At 31.0% G+C, this 8605-nt stretch overlaps 1 long non-coding RNA gene across 1 annotated transcript; it reads left to right on the top strand.

The window, feature by feature from the left end:
• The first annotated feature begins 3738 nt into the window (after positions 1–3738).
• Positions 3739–4925, top strand: LOC150032055 (uncharacterized). Its single transcript, XR_016525476.1, has 2 exons — positions 3739–3889; positions 4159–4925. It is a non-coding gene; the product is annotated as an uncharacterized LOC150032055 (long non-coding RNA).
• Positions 4926–8605: the final 3680 nt, after the last annotated feature.

The following is an 8605-nucleotide window of genomic DNA, read 5'->3' on the forward strand; positions in this document are numbered from 1 at the left end:
ATTTTGGGAATGGTTGATATGTTTGAACTAATAGGAAGATAAGTTCCACCTCATCCGGAACCATATCTCTCGAGGGCAACAAAAAGCTGAAAAATTTTAAAAAAAAAAAAAAAAAAAAATCAAATCGAATCAAATTGATCCATTGGTTTAGTTTGGATTTTTAATATAAAATTAGATATCATGATTTGTATTTGGAGAAAATAAAAAAATATTTATTCGAATCGATTTTTTTATTTAAAAAACCAATCAAAATCGTATGTATATATCCTAAAAATCATCTCTAACATTAGGTATCTTTTAGTATTTTCATTATTATCGTGCTTATGTACTTGCCGTTTAGGAAAAATATCAATCATTATGGAGTATGTAAGTTAGTTAGGAAAGTGATAAGAAAATTAATAAAATTGTACAACTTCAATCTATATAAAAAAGACATAGACTCAAATTTAATTTGAAAATACAAAAAATGGCCATTCAAAACAAAGATGGAAATGCAAATTTTAAAAAAGAAATGGAAGAAAAAGTGTAAAAAATCGAGAATCAAATGGATAATAAACGGGACCAAATAAATATCAATCCATTGGTTTTGTTATTTATTAGATGTTGGTTGGATCTCTTATTTACAAAATTGTTTGGTTCTTGGTTGTCCCAAAAATCGACAAAATCAAACCGACTTTCACCACTATTATTTGATAAGACAACCTTAATCCTTAACCCAAAAATCAAGTTATTTTTAAACTATAATCTTTGAATCTAAGAATTTAACACCTTTTTACACGAAATTTAGATCAACCTAGAGAAAAATGCTAGAATAGATTATATCTTCGATCGAAGATCTAGAAGTAAGATTTAGAACCTTGTTCTAAATTGAGTCACTCATAATCAAACTTGAACATTACTCAAATGAATAACTCAGATGACATTCTATCCCAAGAATCGTAAACAAAAAGGAAAAAAAAAGAATAGAAATGTACTAGAGTCGTTGAATTTCAAGCAATGGGCTCAAAACATGAGAAATGTATTTCATTCATAATAATAATAATAAAAAATTAAAAAAAAAAAAAGTTGAAAATAATTAATTAATTAAAATAATTCATGGCCATCACTAACAAGTTTTGTAACTCTAAATTTAATGGTCTGAATTCAGAATTGAATACTTAAAAAGTTGAAAATAATTAATTAATTAAAATGTTCATGAAACTAAGATAATAGATAGTGTCTTCAAGATGCTTGTAACGTCGATGCATTATTATTAAAAACTTCATGTCCAACTTCAAGCTGGCAAATGTTGACCTCCGAAGCTCTAAATGGTCATTCCTTACTTGAATCAGCATGTAACACAGTGAATGGAAGCTAAACAATCTCTGTCCAACTTTGTATGTGAAGAATAAAAATTTGCTAAATTTGCTGAATTTTCTTGGCCTTGAAATGTGTAATAGGTCCAGTTGGTATTTATGGAATTTCACGTTCTTTATCATCATCTCCACCAAGAAGTGAAGGACTACGGTGAGATCTATGAAAGGGTTAGAGAAAATTGTTGTGATGCAAAGGGTTGCATTTGGCTAGAAAATTGGTGTGAAGAAGTGTTCTCAACACTGTCTTAAAACCAGAACTTCTTCTTTATTTTCCCCTTAATCCAAGCTTTTTTTTAGTCCTACAACTCAATCTAAGACATCAAGAGGATAGTAATGAAGGCCTTGAGGTGGTTCACGAGTTGATTTGAGAAGATTTGCAACTGGAATTGAGATTCAAGTGTTTCTTCGAAGGTATGTCATGAAACTCTCTTATTAGTTTATGAACCTGCTTAATTTAAAGCCAAAATTAATGATTTAGAATGCTTAATGATCTGTTTTTCTTCCGTTGCGTGTTTTCTAACTCTAACAAATTTAATTTTGGATATGATACAAAATTAATTCATGAGAGGATTAAATACTTGAAGAGTTCAGATACTAATTTAATATGAATTGAATTCATATTAAAACTATAGGTTAAAATTAATGCGTATTATGTTGAGTTTTATGCCCTAAAACTCGTAGATAATAAATGTAATTTTTGACTGTTCATTAATAAATTATTATTGATGTTTTTTCAATAAAGCGTTATTGTTTATATTATGTTAATCATGCCTAAATAACTCTAATCCAATAAACTAATATCTTGGATTGTTTTATGAGTTTTGAGCTGTTTGTGGAGACATACAGGGATCACTGTTCAAGATACAACCTAAAGAGTCTATAGTATAGGGATAAGGTTGGATACCTTATCCTGTAACACTATGGATACGGCATACTTTGTATTTGATACAAATAAAATGATTCAACGTGTTTGTGTAGAAGACATGTGAGTGGGGATATCCTATGCAATGAGTTTGCATGAGACCAGACTGCGAAATAGTAACCCCTACATGTAACACCGTTGACTAATTAGGTTTCTATTTCACTAGGATGACCTAGGCAACTTAGTCTCAATCCTGAGTGAGTTATGAACTCCTGTTCACGAGGGATTGTCCTTTGATTTGTATGGGTGAGAGTGGTTGGCTCGCTGACTCAATAGGCCTACCATTTTGGGGACAAAATCGAGTGGATAGCTGAGAACGTAATTTCATAAGATGGAATTCACTCCTTTCCTACTTTAGTGTTTCCGGGTCTTGAACAAAGGGTCTTGCCCTCTCATTGGCTCGAGAGAGATTTCTATTTGTTGGTTGGACCATAAACATGTTGTTCATTAGAGGAGCACTGGGATGTAGAAGTAATCTAGAGGTAAAACGATAATTTGACCCAGCTGGTGTTACGAACACTCGTGAAGGATTAGCTTGCTGTTCTTGGTTTATATCCGTAGATACGGTAATATATCTATAGTGAGAAGAGTGCAACTGTGAGTCTATAATGGAGTGTACCACAGTTAACGAATATTGATTAATTCGGTTAATGAATTTAGCCAATTAATCTCATATCGTTGGAGTTTCTGATCTGTAGGTTCATTAGGTCCCACTAGTAGCTCAAAAAAAGGTATTGAGGAAATTAAAGTAATTTGAATTGTTCAAATTAACTAAGAGAAAAATATGTTGACACATTATAATATAAAGTTTATAATTTAATTAAACTTTATGATATAAATTTATTTTTGAATTTGATTTAAAATTTAATTTATGGGATAATTATATATTTAAAGGATTTCAAATATTAAATGTAATATGAATCAATTTCATATTATAATTATAGGTTAAAAATAATGCACATAAGATGCACATTAAAACTATAGATTATATGAAATAAAGATAATTGAATGTAATTCAATTATAAAGTTAAATTAAATATGTGATATTTAATTTAATGATTAATTAATTGGAGAATTAATTATTTTAATTTAATTATATTTAATTAAATATGATTTGATTAAATTAATTGAATTGAATGTGAGATGGATGTATTAGAATATGATTCTAATACACATTTAATTAAATATGGGAGATATTAATAGTTATTGATTAATTTAATTAATTAATAATCATTTAATTTAATTTATTTAGTCAAATTAAATATATTTGTTATTATTTAATTAATTAAAATAAATTAAAATAATATTTCTTTATTTTAATTAATAATATTAATAATAAATAATTTAAAAAACATTGTAACTTCACACGTGGGGAATTACGTTTTTCAAGCTCCCTCGTATGCACTCATAGAGGTTAATTTTGTACAGAGTTAACAACAAAGAAAAAAAGAAACTCTCTCTAAAAAGGTTTTGTCCTCCCAATTTTATTTTCCCTTATTCCAAGATTGAGAAGAGGGGATCCCACCATCCCGTCTCATAAAATCGATAAGAGGATACAAGTGAAGGCCGTTTTGGGAGTGTCGTTGATATCTAACAGAGATTTTTCAACAAGGTATGACTTCCTCTTTCTTTATTTTGTTGAAAATGTATGTTTAGCCTAGGTTTATTTTCAAATGCTATTTTGTTTGATATTAAATTAGAGTTAGATCTGATTTCTTTTGCAATCGGTGTCAGAGCAGGCTCTGTTTTAATATCATTTTTAATTTTACATTGGTTATAGGTGAGATTAAATGCATTATGAATGTTTTTTGTTTGTTGTGAACTGTTTGGGTTTAATTGACCATAGATTTATATTTTTTTTATGTGATTTGATCATGTAAGGGCCTCTGCATTTTGGGCATTTTAATGTAAATCGGGTCTGTAAGTCCGTGTCTAGAGTTAGGTTGAAGATCGATGAAGACTGGGATCAATTTTGGCCAAAAACGGAGGAATACAGTGGTTGCAATTCGGAAAAAAAAGGAAAATCGAAAAACGATGGCTGAAAGAAAATGAAGGGCTGACGAGCGTGACATCAGCCCAGTGGTTCGCATGGTCCAGTTCGAGTGGAGCAGTTTCGTCCAGTTCGGTCGCTGACGTCAGCTTTATGTTTAGGTTGACGTTAGCGTGACGTCAGGAGGCGCGGTTCATCTAGCCGATTCGGTCTTGCAAGCATGGTTCGGCTTGGTTTGTCCGGGTCGACTCGGTCTGGGATGCAGTTCACACTAATTCAGTCGATTCTTTGACTTTTGTGTCTGGTTTGACCGGTTCTCAGCTGGTTCAGCAGTTTTCTGGTTCGGTTCAAGCAGTTTTGAGCGGTTTTGGCCTGGTTCAGTGTTTTTTCAGCCCGGTCAAGAGGTTCTGGCCCGTTTTTGACAATTTTGTTCACGGTTCGAGCTCTTCTGGTCTGGTTCGAGTGCGGTTAAAGACTACTTAGGATAAATTTAGTAAAATTAATGTAATTTTTTGCTTTAATTTTATTCTAGGGGCCAATTAACCGGTTCATAAGCTATTTAAATGCTTTAGGGATATCATTTAAATATAATCTCACCTTAGGTTAAACATATTCATGTATTTTTATATTATAAATGTTATATTATATAATTTATGTATGATAGATTAATTTTTTTGTTAATATAATTGTTATATTTTTTTAAATTAACAAAGCATGAAACATGTAATTACTTAGATAAATATAAAGAGTTATATTTATTATAAAGTTTTGAGCATGCTTAATTGATTTTCATGTTTGCATTAATAAAAAGTGTTATATTATTATATGAAAATCAATATGCATTGAGCATGTAACATCCATAGTATTACATGTTATATGGTTTGTTTATTAATTAAAATCATAGAAGAGCATGATTATAGGGCTAATCGTTAAAAAAAATTTAAATTAATGATTAGAAACCGTCAATCTATAATCAAAGAATTACATGCAAATATAGGATCATAAGATTAATAAATTAATTTTAAAATGTTTAAAATTAATTAGACCTCAGACCAACTTCTAATAGGATTAGAATTTTTTATCTTTTTTTTTTTTAATAGTTTTAATGAACTAAGTAAGAAAAACATTACTATGATTATAAGAGAACTCTACTGATGAAGTTCTGTCTAAGGCTAGGGGTTTTTAAGTTGACGGTTAACAAACACCTTCTAACTGGGGACTGACCCAGAACCTGAGTTGAATTAATCATAGTTTGATGTTAGCATGCATTGTCACTAGGTTAATTAAAGGAGTTTAATTCATCTAGAACATAGTTTTTTTTATAAGTGTTATAATAAGAATAGACTTAGAAAGATTACTTAGTCTGATTTATCTAAGTTAAATAAACCCTAAAAATTATGGTAGGACACTTTAGTGGGAGAAAAATTACAAAATGAGATATTTAAAATCACGTTTTGATCTTACGTCCCTATATTCACAAAGTGAGATCTATACTCAGCTTCGTGTCGCCTTAGGCACGGCTTCCCTTCGGAAAGTGTTTGTATGGGTCAATAACAAGGTGAATAGAGAAAGTGTCTATAGTAAGTGAGAGCAGGACATGTGTCAATGTCTCCCTCAGTCTTCGCCCCTAGGTCACATCGGAGATTCCTATGATCTACCTACATGTTGTCTTGGAGCAACCATCCCTTCGGAGGGTCTGATCATAGGATTTTGAACACCGTGAACTCCTGGAAAAGATAGAGTTGCTTAGGTTAATTACCAATAGTTGTCTTTCCTAATGGTAGCCTGTTGGTACGTACTTTTGGGATCTGAAAGTGGGAGGGTTACATTTACGGGGATGAGTTAAATGTGTTAACAAATCCTTAACCGAACAACGGTGGCTAAAGTCTATAGAAATATGAGTTATTATGGTATTAGATTTAGCTGAGAATTGTCTCATTTTAGAGTATGAGTAGCTGATCACCCTTCGGTGGCAATTACACTAAACCTCTAAAGCATCGTTGCAAAACTGAATCAATAGTTTCTTAGGGTTCTTTTACTTGTTTTACTGAATTTGATTGGATTTTATGCATTTATTTTCTTGTGTGATGGGTTAAGGCAAAGATAACTAATACGGTCAGTGTTTATTTTCAGCAATGCTTCCTCTATAATAGCAATGCTTAAAAACAAAAAATTAACCGGTGAAAATTATTCTACGTGGAAGTCTAGCTTGAATACGATTCTTATTGTAGACGATCTGCGGTTTGTCGTAACGGAAGAATGTCCTCCGAACCCTATTGCATCCCAAGTGATAAAGGATGCTTATGACCGTTAGACAAGGGCAAATAAAAAAGCCCGAGTCTATATCTTGGCCAATGTAACATCTCGATTTTTTTAGGAAAATTTAAGTTAATTATTTCAAATTGCTGAGTTTTAGTTTCCTAATTTTTGGAATTTGGAAACAAATTGTTACAGTTAAAGAAGTTTTATTGGTTAATGTGGATTCTTTGAGTATGGATTTTAAATTAATTGGAAGGGATAATTGAATTATTTGTATAAGAAATTTTGAGTTTTTTGTGAAATTTGAAAGGAAAAAGAGGAAATTTTGATTTTAAGATTTTACCCTCTTTAATTTTGGAACTTGGATCCAAAATTTAAGTAAAAAATTAGAAAAAGATAATTGGTTTATTTGGAAGTAATTAAATCAAGTACTTAAAAAGATTTGTAAACTTGGATTCAAGTTAATTTGGAAAGTTAGAATTTAATTTTGAGATTTAAAATTTTTGGAAAGAAGTAATTTAAAGTTGGTGAATTTATTTTTAGGTTTATTTAATTAATTGGAGAAGAGGTGAAAGATTTGAGTTTGATATGACATATTTATTAAGGATAATATATATAATATATATATATATATATATATATATATATATAAGGGGGGTTTTGGAATTTAAGACCGTACTCCGTGCAGCTATTGTTGTTGTCCTGCAAAGCCTAAAGAAAAAGAAAGAATATATATGGGTTTTTGATTTAAGAAAAGGAAAGGAAATAATATATATTATATATATATATATATATATATATATATATATATATTATTTATGTATTTGTGTGGTGGAGAATTAAAAAGAAAAGAAATATGGAATTTTCAAACCCCCACTTTCTCATTTTCTCTCTAGTTTAGACAAACTTCGGCTGCCGCACTGCTGATGTCTACATCATTTCCTCCGTCAAGTTGCAACTGCGCCACTCCGACCTTCATGTTGCCGGATCTACTCGCCGTTGGTTCTCCTCTCTTCCAGTCGTTGTCCTCTGTCGAACGTCGTCGTGAGGTTCGTAGTTTTGGGATAAGATCTAAATGATTTTCATGGTTTTGTTGAGGATCTTAAATACCCAATAAATAACGTTTTTAATTATCATTTCAATCGTGATTTTGGAGGCTGAATTTGAAAGTTTGAAGGAGTTTAAAAGGTCGTTAGCGTGCTGTCAAGCAGAGTTAAGGTGATTTCGGCAAGAATTTTGGTAAGATTTGGGGTTTTGCGACTTGTTCAGTTCGAATATTATTTATACAAATTAAGTTATTAAGTTTTGTTGCTGATTTTGGCGTGATTAAATGCTTAGGTGTGAACCTAAAGGTTAAATTTTATTTTGGTTTATGTACTAGGATTTAATTCAAAGATTGTGGAGATTAGAAAGGGTTAGTTGCTCAAATATTTGACTCGATTAAGGATTTAAGAATTTCACAAAGATTCAATTGTTTTTGGTTCAACCTAATATCAAAGTAAGTAATCTTACTATTGAAACTGCCCACAGGCCAGACACTAGATATATGCCAGCATGATAGATGAATATTATGGCAAAACGATAACATGATAGATGGATAGTATAGTATGACCGATATATGTTCTTGTATGAAAATCTGAAAGATTTATTTGTGCACGTAGAGACTTGCATACTAGTAAGAGGTGATACTTGATTCACTAAAGGTGTATTTGATATGAGGATATAGAGCCATATATGCATGTTGTATAGCCATGATGTTGAGGTGTATATGTATGTTATAAAATCATATTGTAATAATTGTGATGTTGAGACTGTGATAGTGTCTTTACTGATTAGTTAGATACTTATTAGGTATTATGTTTCCTTCTAAATTCACCAGATTGTGTTTCCTTCGGGATTCATCAGATTTTGTTTCCTTCGGGATTCACCAGATATTATGTTTCCTTCGGGATTCATCAAATATTGTGTTTTCTTCGGAATTCACTAGATTGTGTTTCCTTCGGGATTCACCAGATATTGTGTTTCCTTTAGAATTCACTAGATTGTGTTTCCTTCAAGATTCACCAGATATGTGTTTCC

The sequence above is a fragment of the Benincasa hispida genome, chromosome 12 (genome assembly GCF_027475165.1).
Source record: "Benincasa hispida cultivar pf3 chromosome 12, pf3_genome.v1.1, whole genome shotgun sequence".
NCBI classification, from domain to species: Eukaryota; Viridiplantae; Streptophyta; class Magnoliopsida; order Cucurbitales; family Cucurbitaceae; genus Benincasa; species Benincasa hispida.